Source organism: Felis catus, chromosome X (assembly GCF_018350175.1).
Source record: "Felis catus isolate Fca126 chromosome X, F.catus_Fca126_mat1.0, whole genome shotgun sequence".
NCBI classification, from domain to species: Eukaryota; Metazoa; Chordata; class Mammalia; order Carnivora; family Felidae; genus Felis; species Felis catus.
In genome coordinates, this window is record NC_058386.1 from 125109273 (window position 1) to 125123270 (window position 13998).

Consider the following 13998-nt stretch of genomic DNA (forward strand, 5'->3'; position numbering starts at 1 on the left):
TCTATGTTTAGTTTTTTTTGAGAAACCTCCATACCGTTCTGTAGAGTGGCTGCACTGGTTTGCATTCCCACCAACAGGGCAAACGGGTTCTCCTTTCTCAACATCCTTGCCAACATCTGTTGTTTCCTGTGTCGTTAATTTTAGCCATTCTGTCAGGGCCTCTTGGAATGTCACTGACACAGGAAACTACTCATGAGGGTCTCATTCGGTGTGCCAGTGGGTGGTTTAGGCATGGGCGTGGGTGGATGCATGGTCTGTGGGGGTCTAAAGCTTATGCAGTTTGGAGGGCCTTCTGTAAGAAAAAGAATGTAAAATTATAGCGATGAAATTGTTAGGGCCCATCTCAGCACCTGGAGCTTAGACAGTCGGCAGTGGAGGTAGTAGGAGTTCAGCCTTACTAGGCCAAGATCCAGGTGTTGGCGTGGCCACGTTCCCTCTGGAGCCTCTAGGAGAGAATCTATTTTCCCGGTCTTTTCCAGCTTCTGGAGCCACATTCCTTGGCTCGTGGCTCCTTCTTCCATTATCAAAGCCAGCAGCAGAGCATATTCAAATCTCTCTCTGCTTCCATCACGTTGCCTTCTTACTTCTGTCTTTCAAATCACCGTCTTCTAAGGTGATCCACGTGGTTGCAGTTCGGGCCCACCTAGATGATCCAGGATCACCTCCCCATCTCAAGTCCTTAATTCAATCACATCTTTAGTGCTTTTTTGTTTGTTTGTTTGTCTTTGTTGCCATCTAAGGTCACATTCACAGGTTCCAGGGATTAGAACGTGAGGATTTCTGGCTGGGCGGAGGGGAGGAGCTACCACATGTTTACTGGCCTTGGCCACACGGGCCCTGAGCGTACAGGAGGGACGGAAGCTTGGGCGCATGGCCAGGGCAGAGCCTGCCCCCTCTGGAAAATTCTGCTCTCTGCCAGGATTTACAGCACAATTCAAAAGGAATGTAAGAATTGGGGAACAGGCCGAGAAGATTTAATCCCTGTAACAGCTGAGCCCCATGTACCTAGAAGTTAATTATGCATATTTGGGAATAGGGAAGGATTGGGAAGGCCCTGGCCCAGCTGGAATCCAATGACCTCAGAATCACATTCCATGGAAGGAAAGGCCACTGCAGTCACCTAACAGGGATGAAGTTGGTGAACGGATCAGTCCACTGGGGACGGCTTAGGGGCTCAGACAGGCTTGGGGGAGGCCTCTCGTAACCGGCTTATTACCTGTTTAAGTTGCTTTTCCTGCTTCCTTGGGTTAGTAAGCATTAAGCAATGTCTACTTGGGCACCAAAACGGAGGCCCCTTTTTGATCTCAAAAGGGCTCTGTGCACCCTCTACAGTTTGTCCCCCCTGTCAGCTTCAGGTTCTCTCTGTCACCCTGGCTCAAGGCTTGAGGGTCTTTTCTCCTACCTCCTTTCCTCTTGCTGTTTGGCTGATTCGCCTTTCCCGTGTGTCACCCTCTCCATCTCACTTTGCTCACATGTCCCCCCTCTGTCCCCCGGACCACTGTGACGGTCTCCTCTGGCTTGCCTAGCCTCCAAGGTCAGTCTCCCTCAAAGCCCTCGCCGCCCAGAAGCAAAGAGGTCCTTGACAAGTGTGAGCCGCATCTTGCCCTCACACTTAAAGCTGCCCGGTAGCCCCTTGCTGCCGCCAGCAGAGAGGCCAAGGCTGGCAGTAGGACTGGCCCCAACTCCCCAGCTCTGGAGGCCAGAAGTCTGAGATTGACATGTGGGCAGGGTTGGCTCCTCCTGAGAACTTTGAGGGAGAATCTGCTTCTCCCTGTTTGGGTGGTAGCGGCAATCCTAGGCATTCTTTGGTTTGTGGCCATTTAACTCAACTCTCTTGCCCCCGCTTTCGCACCGTCTTCTCCTGCGTTTCTGTGTGTGTCTTTCTCCTCTTCTACATCTTATGTGGACACTGGTCATTGGGTTTATGGTCCACCCTAATCCAGAGTGACCACATATTGATATCCTTTACTTAATCACATCTGTAAAGACCGTATGCTCAAGTAAGCTCACATACACAGCTTCCGCGTGGACACGTCTTTGGGGGAACCACCCTTCAACTCTGTCACAGGTGTGTGAGTTTTCTGATCTGCATAACAAATTACCAAAAACTTAGTGGCTTAAAACAGCACACATTCATTATCTCCCAGTCTCCCCGGCGTATAAGTGTGGGTGTACCTGGTCCTCTGCTCAGGATGCCATCAGGCTGTGATCCACCTGCTGGCTGGCCGTGTTCTCATCTGAATGTGCAGGCTCAGTGCTCCTGGAAGCAGCCCCTAAGTAAGGATGGATGGAAGGAAGGCTGAATTTTAAAAAAAATCACCATTAAAGAACCTAAAGCAGTATTCAAACGTTTCCCAGAAAAAAAAATAGGCTCCAGGTATTAAAAAAAAAAAAAAATCCCCGAGATCTCAAGGATTTCCTAACTTGTACAAACTGTTCAAGCTACAAGAAAATGAGGGAAATCTACCAATTCTTTATGTTTTATTTTATATTTGAGAGACAGAGAGAGAGAGAGAGTGAGAGAGAGCACAGGACGGGCAGAGAGACAGAAACAGAATCTGAAGCAAGCTCCAGGCTTGGAGCTGTCAGCACAGAGCCTGACGCGGGGCTCCAACCCATGAGCCGTGAGATCATGACCTGAGCCGGAGTCGGATGCTTAATGGACTGAGCCACCCAGGTGCCTCCCAAAATGTATTTTGATGAATATAGTATGACATAAAAAGTATAGGAAGTGTAGGAATTTATAGGTAAAAAATGCTAAAGAAATTATTAGCAACTTGAATTCAGCAACCCAAACCACCGGTTTGTACATTTTAGAAGGATGGCTTGTTTGGTGTATGAATGATATCTCAATAAAGTTGCTATGAAAACATTGAATCCAGAAGTATATTAAGCACACACACGCGCGCGCGCACACACACACACACACCCACACACATTGCACACACACACGCACACACACACACATTACAACTGAATAAGATATATCCCACGAACACAAGGATGGTTCAGCGTCAGAAAAAAATATATCATCGTCATTCAATGAATATCAAATTAAAAGAGAAAAATCATATTACCATCTCAATAGATCCAGAAAAGGGATTCGATATAAAACAATACTTATACCTGATGAAAAGTCTTATCAAACTAAGAATGGAGACACCTTCCTTAACCTAATAAAGATTAGCTACCAAAAAGCCGACCGCAGCATCGTCCCTGTTAGAGAATAAATTCCCTCTGTCTGCTATCACCGCTGCTGTTTGCCTTTGCACTGGAAGTACCAATGCAATGAGAAAAAGAAATGAGCAGGATTTACAAAAGGAGACTAAATTACCAGCATTTGAAAACTATTGAATTATTGGAGTCTATATTACAAAAAAGACAGAAGAGAATCAATCGACAACTTGTTAAAATTAATAACAACTGCACCAAGGTAGCCAGATAGAAGATCAGCATATATACATCATTAGTATTCTTTTTTTTTTTTAATTTCAATTTTACTTAGTTAACATACAGCAATATTGGTTTCAGGGGTAGAATTCAGTGATTCATCACTTACATACAACACCCGGGGCTCATCACAACACACGTGCTCCTTAATGCCCGTCACCCATCTAGCCCGAGATCTCCCACCCACCTCCCTCCATCAACCCTCAGATTATTCTCTGTCATTAAAAGTCTCTTGTTGTGGCCAGGATCAAAGAGGTTTTTGCCTGCTTCCTCCTCGAGGATTTTGATGGCTTCTTGTCTTACATTTAGGTCTTTCATCCATTTTGAGTTTATTTTTTGTGTCTGGTGTAAGAAAGTGGCCCAGGTTCATTTTTTTTCTGCATGTCGCTGTCCAGTTTTCCCAGCACCGCTTGCTGAAGAGACTGTCTTTATTCCATTGGATATTCTTTCCTGCTTTGTCAAAGAGGAGCTGGCCACATGTTTGTGGGTCCCTTTCTGCGTTCTCTATTCTGTTCCACCGATCTGAGTGTCTGTTTTTGTGCCAGTACCATACTGTCTTGATGATTACAGCTTTGTAATACAGCTGGAAGTCTGGGATTGTGTCGGCTCCTGCTTTGGTTCTCTTTTTCAAGATATCTTTGGCTATTCGGGGTCTTTTGTGGTTCCATACACATTTTAGGATTGTTTGTTCTAGCTCTGTGAAGAATGCCGGTGTTATTTTGATAGGGATTGCACTGAGTACGTAGATTGCTTTGGGTAGTATTGACATTTTAACAATATTTGTTCTTCCTATCCAGGAGCATGGAATCTTTTTCCATTTTTTTGGTGTCTTCTTCAATTTCTTTCATACGCTTTCTATAGTTTTCAGTGGATAGAGTTTGGTTAGATTTCTTTGGCTAGATTTATTCCTAGGTATTCTGTGTTTTTTGGTGCAATTGTAAATGGGATCAATTCCTTGATTTCTCTTTCTGTTGCTTCATTGTGGGTGTATAGGAATGCAACCGATTTCTGCGCATCGATTTCATATCCTAGAACTGCTGAATTCATGAATCAGTTCTAGCAGTTTTTTGGCGGAATCCTTTGGGTTTTCCATATAGAGTATCATGTCATCTGTGAAGAGTGAAAGTTTGACCTCCTCCCGGCCAATTTGGATGCCTTTTATTTCTTTGTGTTGTCTTATTGCAGAGGCTAAGACTTCCAATACTATGTTGAATAACTGTGGTGAGAGTGGGCACCCCTGTCTTGTTCCTGACCTTAGGGGGAAAGCTGTCAGTTTTTCCCCACTGAGGATGATATTAGCATTGGGTCTTTCATATATGGCTTTTATGATCGAGGTATGATCCTCCTATCCCTACTTGCTTTGTTTCCCTTTCTTTTCTTCCCCTCCCCTTCCCACGTGTTCATCTGCTTTGCCTCTTAAATTCCACATATGAGTGAAATCATATGGTAGAGGTCTTTCTCTGACTGAGTTGTTTCATTGAGCATAAGATAAATCATTCATCTTCTTAAATACTACCAATCACCTAGTAGAAAACGAGACAGAGACAAAGGAGATACAATTCACAAGAGCGATACCAATGACAAGGTATCTGGGAGTCAACCTAACAGAAAATGTGCAACACCTTCATGGAGGTAATTATCAAAATTAAGTGAAGGATGTAAAAGTCCGCCTAAGTAAATATTTGAAGAGACATACTATACTCATGAAAGAGGAAGCTTGGCGTTGCAAACATGACAATTTTTATCCAAATTGATCTCTGAATTAAATATAAATTCAATAGATTTGTGGGAAGCTAACAAACAGATCCTAAAATTTATATGGATGAGTAAAGTGGTAAAGATCGTACAGAATGTTTTTCAAAAGAATGAAGAAGAGTATTTGCCTTACCAGATAGTAAGAAATTTCTCAGCTCGAGTAATTAAAGCAGCCTGGTATTGGCTCAGAAAAAGGAAGAGACGTTTCCATACCTTGTATATGACAGAGGAGGCATCAAGAGTAAGTAGGGAAGGAGAGTGTCCTCAATAAACGATGATGGGACAATTCAGTGCTCCACACGGACAAAAAATAAAACACATTCTTCTCTTACTCTATTGTCAAAAATCACTTCCAGAGGAGTTAAATATATAAAGGTGAAAACCAAAATTCCAATACCATTGAAATAAAATACAAGACAGATGGCCTTGTAGTAGGAAATTTTCTTAAATGAGACATAAGAAGCACAGAGGCAAAGAGATACATCTCACTATGTCAAAATTAAAAATCGTATTGATGAAAGTCACCATTAACATGGCTTATAACCAAATGACAGACTGGAAGAAGACATTACCAAAGTATACACCAGACAAAGAATTCATCTCAAGCCTGAATGAAGAACTCCTACAGATCAGGAGGAAAGTGACAAACCATACAATGGAAAAAATAGGCTAAGATATAAGCAGAAAAGTCACTGAAGAAGAAATGAAAATAGCCAATACATCTGTGAAAAGATATTAGATATGATTAGATATCATAGGAATATAAGTTAAAATATGAACAAGTTACCATTTGTATTCCCTAAGTTGACCACATAAGTTTCTTTTTTTCAAATTTTAAGTTTATTTTTAAGTTTATTTACATATATTGAGAGAGAGCAAGCACAAGTGGGAGAAGGCCAGACAGATTGTGACACAGAGAGAGAGAGAGAGAGAGAGAGAATCAGAAGGAGGCTCCTTGCACTATCAGCCCAAGCCCTATGCAGAGCTTGATTTCACAGACTGCGAGATCAGGACCTGAGTTGAAACCAAGAGTCTTAAATATGGAGAACAAACAGAGGGTTACTGGAGGGTGGGGTTGTGGGAGGGGGGATGGGCTAAATGGGTAATGGGCGTTAAGGAATCTACTCCTGAAATCATCGTTGCACTGTATGCTAACTAACTTGGATGTAAATTAAAAAAAAAAAAAGAGTCTGCCACTTAACCAACTGAGCCACCCAGGTACCCCGCCGAAAGAAATGTCAAATGCTGGCCGAGTGCATGGAAGATGGCATTTTCTTACATTTCTGAGGGAGGATGTAAATTGATAGAACCATTCTGGAGAACAATTTGACAATAAACAGTAAGATAAGAGCAAATGCTATGATACACACTTGAGAAACTCTTGTCCACTTACACATGGAGACATATGCATGGATTTGCACTGAGGCATTTTTAAAATAATAGGGCGAAATTGGAAACAATCTAAACATCCGTCTGGAAGAGAATAGATGAATAAGACATGTTTTAATTATATGATGAAATGCTGTACAGAGATCCATTCGTTCAAGTGTATTCCAGTCAGTGAATAAAATAAAGTCTGTGTCCTCATGGAGCAGATACTCTGAAGGAAGGAGGCAGACAATGAACATGTATGTATAGATTATCAGAGGGTGGTAAGTTTATCCTTCAAAGCAGCAATCCCACTTCTAAGGATGTACTCTTAAGATCGGCATTTAGCGATATGAAAAGACATATACACAATGTTACTTATTGCAGCTTTGTTTGTACTTGAAAAATATTGGAAAGTTGGAAACTACCCCCATGTCTAAATACGGAAGAGCGATTGAACAGGCTATGGTATATACATGCAATAGAAGACTGAGCAGCTATAAACAAGAATGAGGAAGTTCTCTGTGAATTGATATGGAGTGGTTTTATAGGGGTCATCGTTGAGTGGAAAGGGCAAAGTGGAAAGATCATCTATAGTGTGGTGTCCTTTGTGTAATAAAGACGGGGAAGTAAGGAAAAACACACACATCCGCTAGCCATTACAAAAAGAAACACGGAAAGGATAACCCAGAAAACAAAGAAGTTGGTTACCTACAAGGGATGGGGAAAATGGAGCAGGAGTACAAGAGGGAGTTGTATTTCTCCGAGTATGCCTTTTTGATTAGTTTCGACTTTTGTGAGCACGTGAATGTTCTTCATATTCAGGCAGAAAAATCAATGGGAATGGGAAGGGGAAAAAGCTTAAAACGGCAAGCAAATGAACCTGTCTATCGAGTGCAAACTATAATCACATTGAAAGGGAAAGAAAACACCAAGCAACTCGTAAAAGCTATTTTTGAAAACTCTTTTCTTAATGTGTATTTATTTTTGAGAGGGGAGAGGGGCAGAGAGAGAGAGAGAGAGAGAGAGAGAGACAGAGGATCCATAGCGGGCTCTGTGCTGACAGCGAAAAGCCTGATGCAGGGCTCAAACTCACGAACCGTGAGATCATGACCTGAGCCGAAACCAAGAGTCGGACGCTTAAATGACTGAGCACCCCCCCCAGGCACCCCAAACTCTTTTTAAAGCTTATTTGATGACCTACTCTCAGTCTTGGGCAAGGTCGCAGAGGCAAGGGGGACTGCCCAGAGATTCCAAGCTCTTAGTGGGTTTGTTTTTGGCACTGGGGAGTTTGAAGCAATTTTGAAACTATCTCTGATGTATTGTAGGATTGGGCAAGTGAGTAAATGTTGGGAGCCAGGGTTCTCACGGGGGAAGAATGGAGATACAAATATGAAATGGAGGAAGACAAGAAAGAAGCCTGTGGACATATATGTTAACTAACTAGAATTGAAAGAAAAACTTGAAAACAAGAAAAAGCCTGTGGGGAGGGCTTTGGAATGAAGGGATAGACGTGTATGTGTGGATATGTGCATATGTATATGTAAATGTAAATAATGTATGTGTGTATACTTTGAGGTACATGCATACATTTCTCAGCTCCTGCCGCTGAAAAGGCCCACCCAAGCAATCACATCTTGGTCCCTATTACTACTCCTCACTGAAAGAAACCAGGGATCCTCAGAAAAATGGCTAATCTCAGAACTGGGGCAGAAAGTACGGAAGGGCTCAAAAAATGCTGGTGGTGTGTAAAAGGGACACTGGAAGTAGCTTCAATGAGCTTACACTGGCTAAATCTGGGACAGTTTGAGCATCAGATAATAAAGGACAGTAATGAATTACAAACCATTGAAAAATGGAAACTTCTGAGTGCAAACCAATAATCAAGAGATAAACGAATAAATGAATGCTTATTCTTGCTTTTGTTTCCCTTGCCTCAGGAGACACCTAGAAAGAAGTTGCTGTGGCCACTGTCAGAGAAATTACTGCCTGCGTTGCTCTCTTCTAGGAGCTTTATGGTTTCAGGTCTCACATTTAGGTCTTTAATCCATTCTGAGTTTATTTTTGTGGCTGGTGATAGAAAGTGGTCCAGTTTCATTCTTTTGCTGTAGCTGACCAGTTTTTCCAACACCATTTGTTGAAAAGACTGTCTTTTGTCCATTGGATATCCTTTCCTGCTTTGTCAAAGATGAACTGACCATATAATCGTGGGCTTATATCTGAGTTCTTTATTCTGAAAAACGCTATTGGTATTTGAATAGAAATTGCGTTAAATCTGTAGGTTGCTTTGAATAATACAGCCATTTTAACAGTATTTGTTCTTCCAACCCATGGACTAGAATATCCTTCCCTCTCTTTGTGTCATCTCCAATTTCTTTCATCAGTGTTTTGCAGTTTTCAGAGTATAGGTCTTTCACCTCCTTGCTTAAGTTTATTCCCAGGTATTTTATTATGTTTGGCACAATTGTAAATGGATTGTTTCCTTTATTTCTTTTTCTGCTTCTTCTTTATTAGCATATAGAAATATACAGAAATCTGTGTATTGGTTTTATATCCTGCACGTGGTCACATTTTTTCCCTTTCTCCTTTGTTTGTGTGCATGAGGAACCAATTGGGGTCCATATGTGGAACGAGATGATTTTAAGTGTCTTTTAATCTGCAGGTTCTCCTTCTGGCTCTACTTTTTTCTTGCAACTTATTTGTTGAGAAAGTCGTTTTGTTTGGACTATAGAGTTTCCACGGTCTGAATGTTGCTGAATGCATCTCTGTGCATGCAGAGTTCCTCTGAACTTCATATTTCTTGTAAATTAGTAGTTGGAATCAGAGGGCTGATCATATTTGGGTTCTATATATATATATATATATTTTTTTTTTTTGGTAGCAATACCAATTCATATGTGGAGTTGGGAGACCTTAATGTACCTCTCTGAGTAATTGGCAGATGAAGCACACAAAATGTCGGTAAGGATGTGAGTTTGAACCATTGGTAGCTTAATCTAATGAGCAAGTACAGAACATTGCACCCAACTGCAGACTGCACATTCTTTTGGGCACACATGGAAACTTTACACAAAACTGACCATGTGCTGGGACCTAAAGCAAGTCCCCAGATGTTTCAAAGGATCAAGATTACTCAGAGCATGACCTCTGACCACAGTGTAATTGAGCTGGAAACCCATGAGCAAGGGGGGGGGAAAGAACAAAACAGCAGCTTCTGACATTTGCATGCTGGCCGAGCGCTCACAGCCAGGTGATGTTGTTCTCGTACTGGACATAAACAATCTCACAGAATACCCAACCTCAGACAAGGTTGCTCTGAGATCATGATGAAAAGAGATGAAGCAAGGCTACCTCGTACATTTTTCTCAGCACAGATGAAGCCAAGGTCAATGTGCACCCCACAAATACCAAACACCTCCCTCCTGCTTGGCTAATATGGCTGCCTGCTGCTGGTGTCCCAATCACAGCTTTAGCCTTGCTATAATCTGCCCTCCCGGTAAAGGAGATTTATTGAGAGCTTCGATCACAGAATTGCCTTTGCTTTCTGACAGCATCTAGAGCAAACCCTTGCCTCCTTGGACTCTCCCCAAGATCACACAAAGCCCAGATGTTACAGTAGGTTCTGTCTAATACACTCTTTCTGAGATACCCCTCGGTTCTGCATGGTGTGCTCTCCCTCAGTGCAGAGTAATTGACCCAACTTGTTCACCTACGGACGGGTTCCCCAGGGGTCTTTGGCAGCAGAGAATTGACACTCATAGCAAAAAGATAACGAGAAAAACCCTCACACGTTTAGAAAGGAAGAAATAAATGTTTAAATAACCTATGGTTCAAAGACAACAACATGATGGAAATTAGGAAATAGTTTATTGAATGATTAAAACATTACTACACACGTGAATCAGTAAGCGGTCTGACAGGAAGCACACGGCACACGCAAGCTAAGTAATTTGAGGAGAGTCACATAAAGGGGTTGGGATGGCTTTGTAATGTGTCAACTGAACTACGCTTCCCAGAATTCCCTTTCGTCTAGGTTTCGGTTCAGGTGGGCCATAGGAGAGATTCTGATGGAAGGTTTGGAGAAGAGAAGGGAGATGCATGGAACTGAGAACGTTCTAATAAAGAGAAGATTGAAGGAACAAAATAACAAGACCAATACAAATAGCACGATATAACAAATGGATCAAAGGCTTGGACAGACATTTTGTTTTGTTTTGTTTTGTTTTTTACAGTAGAAGAAACCCAAATGGTGTACAAATATAAGCGCTCAACTTCATTTATCATTACAGAGCTTAATGCCACCGGGAGATAGTACACACCCACCAGATTGGTGGAAACTAAAAAGTCTGATGATTCTAAGAGTTGGCAAGGCCATGGAACAGGCAAGCTTTCACATACTGCTGATGGGAGTGTGTGTTGGAAAACTGGCTGGCATTTTGTAGAAAAAATGAAGGCGTGCTTCTTCGAGGAGCCAGCATTTCAACACCAAGTGTACAAATTCTGGAGAAACTTGTGTACCCTGGCACCAAGAAGCAAGTGTAAGTGGTTGCGATGGGTTCAACAGTGGCCTCCCAAAAGATATGTGCGCATTCTAACCCCCAGGCCCTGTTAATGTGATCTTATTTGGAAAAAGGGTCTTTGCAGTTGCGATTAATTTAAGGATCTTGAGATGAGATTATCTTAGGATGTGTGGGTAAGCCCTAAGTCCAGTGACAAGTGGATGCCTCACAAGAGAAAGGCAAAGGGAAATTAGAGATAGACAGAAGAGGAGAAGGCTACGTGATCGGACAGGCAGAGGTGGAAGTGATGTGACTTCAGCACCCAGGACTGACTCCCACAGCCACCAGAAACTGGAAGAGGCAAGGAGGGATCTTCCCCTAGATCTTTCAGGGGGAGCACAGCCCTCCTGACACTTTGATCTTGGACTTCTGGCCTCCAGAGCCGAGACAATGAATTTCTGTTCTTGTAAACCACCATGTTTGTGGTGCTTTGTTATGGCAGCCACAGGAAACTAATACAATGGCTTGCCACAGAATTTGTGTGCCGAAAACAGCCCAGATATCCAGCAGGGATAGAATAGATAAATAACACTATGGTAAAGTTATGCCATGGAATACTCTATGAGAACACAAAGGAATAAACTCCCTATACACTACAGCATGTTTACAATTTTAAGCACATACCACTGAGTGAAAGGAACAAGACATAGAAGGATACATGTATTAGAATTGCATTTATGTAAAGTTTAAAAACAGGCAAAAAGTAAACCATGTTATTTATGGATGGATGGATGTTTACGTGGCAAAACTCTGATGAAAAGAAGGAAAGGGTTACCATAGAAGTTAGGGAGTTGATTGTGGGGAGACGCGCTGGGGCTGGAGAGTGGGGCTCTAGTTCTTGATCTGGGGATGGTTACAAGAGTATGTTCTTTTATGTAAAGTACAGGAAATGCATGCAAACCAGATAGGATTTACACCTGTCTCTGCGTCTGTGCTGTACCTCACAATCTGACAGGTTAAAACATGAAAAAGCAGAATTAAAATGATGGCTATTTGCAGATGATATGTCTTCTATATCTGGAAAATCCAATGAGAATCTGCTCTTAAAAAATGTTACAAGGACTTGTAAGAGGAGTACAGTAAGTGGGCCAGGACAAAATCATTGAGACAAATGACAAGTTAGAAGACATAATAAAAGAAAAGTCCCTGCTTAACAAAAAGGAAATAAAGTATGTAGAAACAAGTTTAAGAACTATGCAGGATCTACGTACAGAAACATTAAAATGTTCCTCAGAGACATAAAAAGGCCTAAATTAATGCAAAAGTCTACTCTGTTCTTAGAAAATTGTAGCCTTATAAAGGTGGAAAATCTCCCAACATCAATCTATAAATGAAATATGATCTAAAACATTTTATGACAACAGAGTTGTTTGGAACTTTTCAAGATGCTTCTAACATTAATATAGAAAACTAAAGGCATGAAGATAGCCAGAGATGTTCTTAAAGGAAGACTATGAGAGAAGCACTGGTCCAATCAGATATTAAAACATAATAAAGGGACAGTAATTAGAAAACAGTGTGGTACTGGTGTAGGAATCAAATGACAGAAAAATAGAAAAAAAATAGATACTCTAAAATACGCATAAATACAGACAGGAATTTAGTATATGGTAAAATGTTATTTCAGTTCCCTGGGGGGAAAATGGATTCTCAGTAAATGGCGTTGGGACAGGTGGGTGGTCACCTGGCGAAGTATACAGTTGGATCCCTATTCGCGATATACAGCACACTAAATTTCAGACAAATCAGACTTAAAGATTAAAAAAGTGAAACTATAAAAATACTGGGAGAAACCATGTTAGATTTAAGATATGATGTTGGAGGAGGAAAGACTTTTTAAAGTACAATTTAGGGGCACCTGGGTGCCTCAGTCGGTTAAGCGCCGACTTGGGCTCAGGTCATGATCTCACGGTTCGTGGGTTCGAGCCCTGCGTCGGGCTCTGTGCTGACAGCTCAGAGCCTGGAGCCTGCTTCGGATTCTGTGTCTCCCTGTCTCTGCCCCTCCCCCCTGCCCCCTCCCCAAAATAAATAAACATTAAAAAAAATAAAGTACAATTTAGACCTCAGAAGACCAAAAGAGCAAAGCTTGGTTCGTTCAATACACAAAAACAAAAAAGTTTCTTTAATACAAACATTGCTGTCACAAAGGCCAAAGAAAACGATAAATCAGGAAAGTTATTTGCAACTCATATCAGAGACAAGGGGGCTAAGTTCTCTATGATATAAATAGCTCCTACAAAATAGTAAGAAAAATGCCAACAACTCAAGAGAAAAATGGGCAAAAGCTGTGAATGCAGCTCACAGGAAAGAAATACAGATGACTTCTAAATAAGAGAAATCAAAATTAAGACCACAATGAGATATCCTTTTTTCAGTTATCAGGTTGGCAAAAGTAGAGCCGTTTGCACGTATACATGATTGACAAAGGTGTGGGCAAAGAGAGCAGGCATTCTCTTGCACTGTTAATTGGGGTTGGAGCTGTGGCACAACTTCTATGCAGGTACTTTGGCGACATCCATCAAAATGACAAATACATACACCTTTGGCCCCAGCAACTCCACATCTGGGAATTTATTCTACAGATATAATTGGATACATGTGAAACGATAAAGAAATATTGATAGACACCAAAGAGAATGAAGAAACTATGTACTGATATGGAACCACCCCCATCATACATGTTAATTTTAAAAAGGAAGGCAATGGTGGGGCACCTGGGTGGCTCAGTCAGTCAAATGCCTGACTTCAGCTCAGGTCATAATCTCACAGTTCGTGGGTTCGAGCCCTGCGTCGGGCTCTGCGCTGACAGCTCGGAGACTGGAGCCTGCTTCGGATTCTGTGTCTACCTGTCTCTCTGCCCCTCCCC